The sequence below is a fragment of the Paramormyrops kingsleyae genome, chromosome 18, assembly GCF_048594095.1.
Source record: "Paramormyrops kingsleyae isolate MSU_618 chromosome 18, PKINGS_0.4, whole genome shotgun sequence".
NCBI classification, from domain to species: domain Eukaryota; kingdom Metazoa; phylum Chordata; class Actinopteri; order Osteoglossiformes; family Mormyridae; genus Paramormyrops; species Paramormyrops kingsleyae.
Window position 1 is genome coordinate 3313130 of NC_132814.1, and position 8106 is coordinate 3321235.

Consider the following 8106-nt stretch of genomic DNA (forward strand, 5'->3'; position numbering starts at 1 on the left):
CTGAATACAGCTATTTCCATACCAGGATGTGATGTTCTGTGTGAGGATGCTCTCCACAGCACCTGAATAGAAAGTCCTGAGAATTACTGGAGAGACCCCGAACTTCCTAAGTTGTCGCAGATAGTACAGACGCTGCCTAGCCCTTTTGGACTGGACCTGAATGTGAGCAGACCATGTCAGGTCTGAGGAGATGTGGACACCGAGATATTTGAAGGACAGAACCCTCTCCACTGGAGCTCCGTTGATGTTGAGGGGTTTGTAGACTCGCTGCTGACTCCTTCTGAAGTCCACTACCAGCTCCTTTGTCTTGCAAACGTTCAGCTGGAGGTGGTTGTCCTGACACCACGATGTCAGGTTCTTCACTTCGTCCATGTAGTCCTCCTCATCATTGTTGGAGATGAGGCCCAACACCACTGTATCATCGGCAAACTTCACAATGGTGTTCGAACCATGAGTAGCCACACAGTCAGAAGTGTAGAGGGAGTACGGCAGTGGTGAGAGTACGCACCCCTGTGGCGCCCCAGTGTTGGTGGAGACGCTGTCGGAGACACACCTACCCACCCTCACCACCTGAGATCTGCCAGTGAGGAAGTCCAACACCCATGCACACAAACGGCTGCTGAGTCCTAGGTCCCTCAGCTTTGTGAACAGTCTACTGGGCACTATTGTGTTGAACGCTGAACTGTAGTCTACAAACAGCAATCTGACATAGTTGCCTTGTTTCTTGTCCACGTGGCTGAGAGTGGTGTGCAGGACGTGGGAGATGGCGTCCTCTGTGGATCTGCTGGGTCGGTAGGCGAACTGGAGCGGGTCTGTGGTACTTGGGATGGAGGAGGAGATGATGTTCTTCAACAGTTTCTCGAACACCTTCATTACCAACGAAGTCAGTGCAACTGGCCGGTAGTCGTTCAGGCATGAGGGCTTGTTGTTCTTGGGCACGGGGATGAAGGTCGATCTTTTGAAGCACGTGGGGACCTCGGACTTTGCCAGGGACTCATTGAAGATGGAGGTGAACACACCTGCTAGCTGGTCAGCACAGCAACGCAGCAGACGACCGGTGATGCCGTCTGGTCCCGCCGCTTTCCTGGTGTTCACTCTCTTCAGCGCCGCTCGGACATCGCGCTCCGTGAAGCTGATCACCCGGTCCTCGCTGATGACGTCACCGTCCTCCGTTGTCAGGCTGTAGTTAGCACTAGTGACCTGACTAACCTCGAAACGGGCGTATAACTCGTTCAGCTCGTTGGTGAATGCAGAATCGGCGCGGTGACCTTGGCTTTGTAATCTGTGATGGTGCGCAGTCCATGCCACATGCTCCGTGTGTTACCTTGGTGGAAGTGAGACTACACGCGTTCCCGATACCGGCATTTGGCATCTCTCACCGCGCGCCGAACGCCATATGAAGCCGCTTTGTAGGCGCTCATATCGCCAGTGGCGAGACCCGCGTTGTACGTGGCGGTCCTGGCGTTCACTGCAGCGCGGATCAATCTGTCCACCCACGGTTTCTGGTTCGGGAACGACTTGACTCTCACTGTAGGGATGATCTCCTCCGCTAGCATGCTTACGAAGCTAACTGCTACTTCCGTAAACTCGTTGATGTCGTCCGCGCATGACCGGAGCATGTCCCAGTCTACGTCCTCGAGCGCGTCCTGTAGCATAGCTTCTGATTGGGCAGACCAGCCTTTCACCTCCCTCGTGACTGCCTCATCCCTACGTATGCTTTGTTTATACTGAGGGATGAGGAAAATGGCGTTGTGGTCGAATTTTCCGAAATCTGGATGTGAAACCGCTTTGTAGCCCTGCCTGTATGGCGTGTAGCAATGATCCAGAATTGTCTCCCCTCGTCGGACACGTAACGTGTTGGTAAAAGTTCGGCATAACTTGTCTGAGGTTTGCTTTATTAAAGTCTCCTGCTACAATGACGGCTGTGCCTGGATCTTTGTTTTGAAACGTACTCAGCACATCATGTAGTTCAGACAGAGCCATACCTGTGTCCGCGTGGGGAGGGATGTAGACCGCTGTGGCGATGACCGAGGTGAACTCGCGGGGCAAGTAGAAAGGGCGACACTTAATGCTCAGGTATTCCAGATGAGGCGAGCAGCCGCTGGAGAGAGTAGAAATGCTCCTGACATCGCACCACTTTCTGTTAACCATGAGACACACTCCTCCACCTTTGGTTTTGTTTGACTCTGCTGTTCTGTCCGTGCGGAACACTGAGAATGCGTCCGACGGAGTTACAGCATGGTCCGGTACGGAGGGGGTCAGCCATGTCTCAGAGAGGCACAGAATGTTGCAGTCCCTCATGTCTCGTTGGAAAGTAACTCTGGACCTTAGGTCATCCAGCTTGTTCTCTAGTGACTGTACGTTAGCCAGCAGGATACTGGGCAGTGGTGCACGGTGCGCTTGTTGTCCCAGCCTGTTACGGACGCCAGCGCGTGTCCCCCGGCGTTTCTTTGTTCTGCGCCCCGGGCGAGCATCTCGTCCATAGTTGTTGTCGGAGTCGCGCGGTATCTCAGTCGGCCACGACGGTTCGGAATTAAAAGTGTCCGGAATTAAGTGTGCAAAGTTATTTCCAATGTTGAAAAGCGTTCTGCTATCATAAACTATTAAACCAGCTAAGTTTGGAACATGAAACCAAACAATAAATAAATTAAAAAGTACAAAAGAGCACAGTCTGTGCGGAGCGGTCAGGAAGGCGTCTGGACGTGGCCGCGCCATATTGGATTATGTCAAGTAAACAATATTTTGTTTTTACTGTGTGACACATGTATAATGCATATACCGCGCTAATGTCATGCCAGTGTCCTTTTACCGATATATGTAAATCAGTTTGAACTTTTAGCTCTAACTTTTACAACTGAATAAGGTCACAGATTGTTGCAGACATCAACGGTATGTATTTATTATATCAAATATAACCACTTGAATGTGATACGGAAACATACATATGCAAAAGTATTCTTTATTGTGCTGTAATGTATTTGGACCGCAATCTGTTTCTGAGTAATTAGCCCTTTTGTGTGCTCCAAACATGTAATGTGTGAACTGTTTCTGTATGAAGTTCACTATGGCATCTCATAATCCCATACATGATTGCACACACGTCCAGAGTAATTTACAGTATTTTGTGTGCTCATAACTATGCAATGTTTCACATGTAACGTGTGAACTGTTTCCGTGTGAAGTTCACTGTGGCATCTCATAATCCCATACATGATTGCACATACGTCCGGAGTAATTTATAGTCTTTTGCGTGCTCATGACTGCGCAATCTTTTTCGCACGTAGCGATGTCAGTGTGTATACTTGCAAAGTGCATTGTGCCATCTCATAACAGATGGACATAGTAATCAGTAGTCTTTTTTGTGCTCATAACTACGCAATGTTTCACATGTAACACAAGGTGCACTGTGCCATTTTTTTACAGGCTAAATGTGTGTTTTCGCACATACCTTTATTGTGTTTTGTAAGATACTTGGACTTCATACAGTCTTTACACCTTCTAAGTTGCAAGTTCCATTTTTTTTCTTCACTACTTATAAAAATGCTTTGTCTGTCGGCACATTTATAATGCATATATCACGCTAATGTCATGCCATGGTAATTTTGAGAACATTAATTAATTAATTTGTCTTTTAGCCCTGATCAAACTTTAAAACTGAAAAAGAGATTAACACCGATTGTTACAGACAGTAAGCAAATGCATTTATTTATTCTTTCAAATACTTTCGGGAAACTGAAATCGCAATTGCTGAATCAAGAGAAATGGGGATTAAATTGTATTTCAAATTACAATTATAATATACATTTATTTTACGATTCCTCAGACCACACTGTTAGAAAGACGTTTCTGAGCAGATCCGAGGTTGAAACCGTGAAACTCGCTTTCATTTGCAAAACAATAGGTGTTGATTGGCGCTGATGAGGGGGCGGGCAGTTTGTGTGGTGAGAGAGGGGGGGGGCTCCACCAGAGGTGCATCCGAGATTTTTCGTAGGCTTTAGGGATTCTAGTGTTAAGGGAAATGAGGGAAGCACAATGAAAAGTAGTTTTTATATATGGGGGTTATTTGACCATACATAATTTTAAAAGTCATTCTAGACCTTATTATATTTAATGGTTATTTAATCATTAAGGATTTTAAAAGTCATTTTAGACTTTAATACATTTATATTTAGTTATTTAATCATAAAGGATTTTAAACATCAATGAGGGTTATTTAATCCTCCAACATTTTCAAAGTCACTTTGGACATTTATACATTTATAATGAGAGTTATTTAACCCTGCATCATTATCAAACATTTCCAGACTATAAATTAGATTAATAATTAATCCCCTCCAAGGGTTGTAACCAAGTTGGGTTACAATCAGGGGTGTATGGGTTCGAAGCCCCAAGTACAGTTGCCCTTAGGGTTAGGAATAGCTTAGGGTTTGGACCGCAAAGTAAATTATCCTTAGGGTTAGGATCAGAGGTGTAGTTTAGGTTTAGGGCCCTAAGGTAAATTATCCTTAGGGTTAGGATCAGAGGTGTAGTTTAGGTTTAGGGCCCTAAGGTACATTATCCTTAGGGTTAGGGGTGTATTTGGGGTTAGGGCCCTAAGGTCAATTATCCTTAGGGTTGGGGGTGTCTTAGGATTCGGGCCTTAAGGCGAATTATCCTTAGGGTTAGGCATCACAGATGCGTATAGGTTTATGGCCCCAAGGTAAGTTATCCTTAGGGTTAGGCATCTCAGATGTGTTACGGTTAGGTTTTGAGGTTTGGGGATAAACCCCATCTGCGCCCCGGGGCGACAGTTAGGCACGGGCCTATCTGGACCTATTCATCCCCCCGCTTACATGCCCCCTAGTCCTCCCACTATAATTGCTCTCTGAAATATTTAATCATCCCCTTCCAGAATTTCGAGGTCCGGGAACGGCGACTGTGATGGCAGGAAGACATCAGGTAAGTTTCAGGCACCGGGCAGCCATCCCGGAGGGACCACGGAGCAGCGACGCCACCAGCAGCTAAGTATTACCATATATGAATGACCTATCATCAGGTTCCAAAAATTGCCCTTAACTGTCCTCTTCTTTCAGGGACTTACATGGCTTTCCATTAACTGCCCTTAATTTTCAGGGACTTACGTACCTCCCCCTGGCGTATTACCTGCGGCATTGCTGCAAAACTCCTCAGGCCCCCCGGAGGCACCTTCCGGCGCCGTAATCCCCCCCCAAGGTCAATCCACATCCATCCGCTATCAAGCATGATCTCAGTTTAGCTAATCACTCCCATACTGCGACACACATCCTTCCTCCTCGATGGTCTGAGGGAAATGAATGAGCTGCAGTAGGCAGACTTCCTTATATAGAGGGTATAACAATTACTACTAACCCTAGGATTACAGACCCTTAGGGTTAGGGCCCTAGGCTCTAACAGCCTTAGGGTCATGGTCAGGGGCATTTTAGGGTTAGGCACCCAGGCAGGGATAGCTTTAGGGCCTAAGTCCCAAGATAAGGGTTAGGGCCTAGGTGGCGGTCTAGGCATAATTTGGATGGCCGTGATCTGTCCTAAAATAAGGTTCAATTGAGATCAGGCTCTGACACGTGTTTCAGGTTGCCACACTTTCATCAGGGAACTGGCAGAAAAATTAGGCCAATATACGGTTAGGGTTAAGGTTAGGTTTTGAATTGTGGTTAGGGAAAGGGATTTTATGGTTAGGATTTGGGCTAGGGGCAGGGAATGTGGTTTTAGGGTTAGGGAAGGGGGTTTGCGGTTATGGTTAGGGCTGCGGTAGGGGTTTACGGTTAGGAAATAACCACAGGAAGGCACTGGCCGACTACATGCTGCCTGGTGCCCACCCCAATACCTCCCATCCCCTGGCATCGCTGCTAAACATGCCCACTAGGCCTCAAATTGAGCCATCCATCCAGGATATCATTTGAATGCCTTTATAGGCCTTAATATTCTCTACTAAGGTTTGAAATTTGCCCACTAGACCTTATGAATTGCAGACCATGTCAGGTCTCAACGCGTTTCGGGCTGCTTTGCCCTCATCAGGAAACCGGCGAAAACATTATCATCAAGGGGGTGCCCACTAGGCTTCAGTCCCCTGCAAATTGCCCACTAGGCCTTAAAATCATCAAGGGGGTGCCCACTAGGCTTTAGTCCCCTGCAAACTGCCCACTAGGCCTTAAATATATTGGTGCCTTAAGTTTTGCGCACTAGGCCTTAGATGTCGCACCATCAGCTCCGGCCGCTCAAATGACACACTGCACTGCAGCTCACTATATATATGGTGGGGGAAGCCCCGCCCCCTATTCGGCACTGCCACTTAATATAATTTTTATTGTGTCTTTGTGGTATAGTCCATCCCATATTGATGAATAATAATTGTATTTGGTGTTCCATTTTGCAGATGTTTCCGGATTCCCAGGTAAGTGTCCAGGTAAGTATTATGTTTTTTTGTTTAAATTTCTGTTGCAGCTAAATGATGCTTCCAAGGGGATGGGGGAAGCGGGCGGGCACCGTATGACAGCATGGTGGCAAAGTTAGGTTTTGAATTGGGGTTAGGGAAAGGGATTTTAGGGTTAGGATTTGGGCTAGGGGCAGGGAATGGGGTTTTAGGGTTAGGGAAGGGGGTTTGGGGTTAAGGTTAGGTTTTAAGGTTAGAAAAACTCAATGACATATCATAGATATTGAGGGTGCATGGGCAACATTCACTGCTTTTTCCTACTCTTTTTTCCTTTTTCTATTCAGGCTACCCTGATAGGGATGTACGTGTCCCAAATAGAGACGGCGGCCAAGGCGGAGTCAGCGGAGGTGGAGACGGTCCCTGGTAAGTAAAATATCCTTTTAAATGGGCTCATGAGCAATATAGCCTTACTGATCCATATTTGATTCTTTATTTTATCTAGGAACGGCGGAGACAACGAGGACAGCGGCAGTGGCAACGAGGGCGATGAAGAGGATCCCTGGTAAGTATAATGTCCCATTAGTGGGTTCGAAATTCTGTTACCCAGAAACAGAGAGGACCCCGGTAAGTACATTTCCCCTTTTAGGTTTAGTACTCTGGTTAAAAACCTTTTAAGAACTTCTAATGTCTGCCCTCTTATGTTTTGAGGTGGAATGTCATTCCTTCCCTGGCCCGTGTGACCGAAGTACTGGAACCCTCGGGAATGGCAAACCCAGCAGGGAAACCTTAAATAAAGTGCTGTTAAATGAATCAATTGCTGTTTAATGCTCATGTTTATTACAGTTATGTCAAACATACGCAGTAAGGAAGGCAGGTCATTCCCAGTTAACTTTATTCCCTAAAGTAAAATAATGAAGGACCACTGGAAGTACCCAGTTTCCTGCATTTAAAGAGGGGAGAAAAATTGAAATATATGTAAGGAAAGATAGCATGAGGGGAAGGAGAGGGAGAAATGCATGCACATACACACAGACCCACACACCTCCCTATAGAAAGTCAAGGGGAAGATAGTAGAAGAGCTGTCAGATGCGAGTTATAGTGGAGAATGAAAATTAGGGTTGAGACTGAAGGTTAGGGTTTAGAATTTAGGTAGAGGTAAAGGGTTCCAATATTAGAAAGGTTGCAAAGTCAAGGGTTAGGGGTTAGGGACTGTGGTCTAAAGTCAAGGGTTAAGGTTAGGGGTCAAGGGTTATGGGTTAGGGCCCGCTGTCTAGAGTCTAGGGTTAAGGTTAGGGATTAGGGTTAGAATCAGACATTAGGGGTTAGGGCCTAGCGTCCAAAGTCTGGGATTAGGGTTATGGATCAGGATTAAAGTTAGGGATTAGGGTAAGAGTCAGTGGTTGGGGGTTAGAGCCTACTGTCTAAAGTCTAAGGGTAAGGTTAGGGTAGGGTTAGGGTTGCTGTTGAAGGACCGGAAATGCTGTAAGTGACGTCAGACGCCGGAGACTTGGCGGAAAACCTGAATGAACAGCGAGGACAGCGAAGGGAAGTTGGATTTACTCGAAGAATACATTGACTGGTACTTCGACGCTATAGTCATGAAGAAGAATCTAAATTCATCTTCCCCGGGCAAAAGCGAGACGCCGTCATCGAAAAGAAGTCGCCCGGCAGACTCCCCCGGAACAACTTCGCCGACCAGTAAAGACTTTACCGACATC

At 46.6% G+C, this 8106-nt stretch overlaps 1 long non-coding RNA gene across 1 annotated transcript; it reads left to right on the top strand.

Annotated features, from left to right (window-relative positions):
* The first annotated feature begins 4522 nt into the window (after positions 1–4522).
* On the top strand, positions 4523–6931 carry LOC140579664 (uncharacterized). Its single transcript, XR_011983600.1, has 5 exons — positions 4523–4699; positions 4892–5211; positions 6392–6421; positions 6733–6811; positions 6891–6931. It is a non-coding gene; the product is annotated as an uncharacterized lncRNA (long non-coding RNA).
* Positions 6932–8106: the final 1175 nt, after the last annotated feature.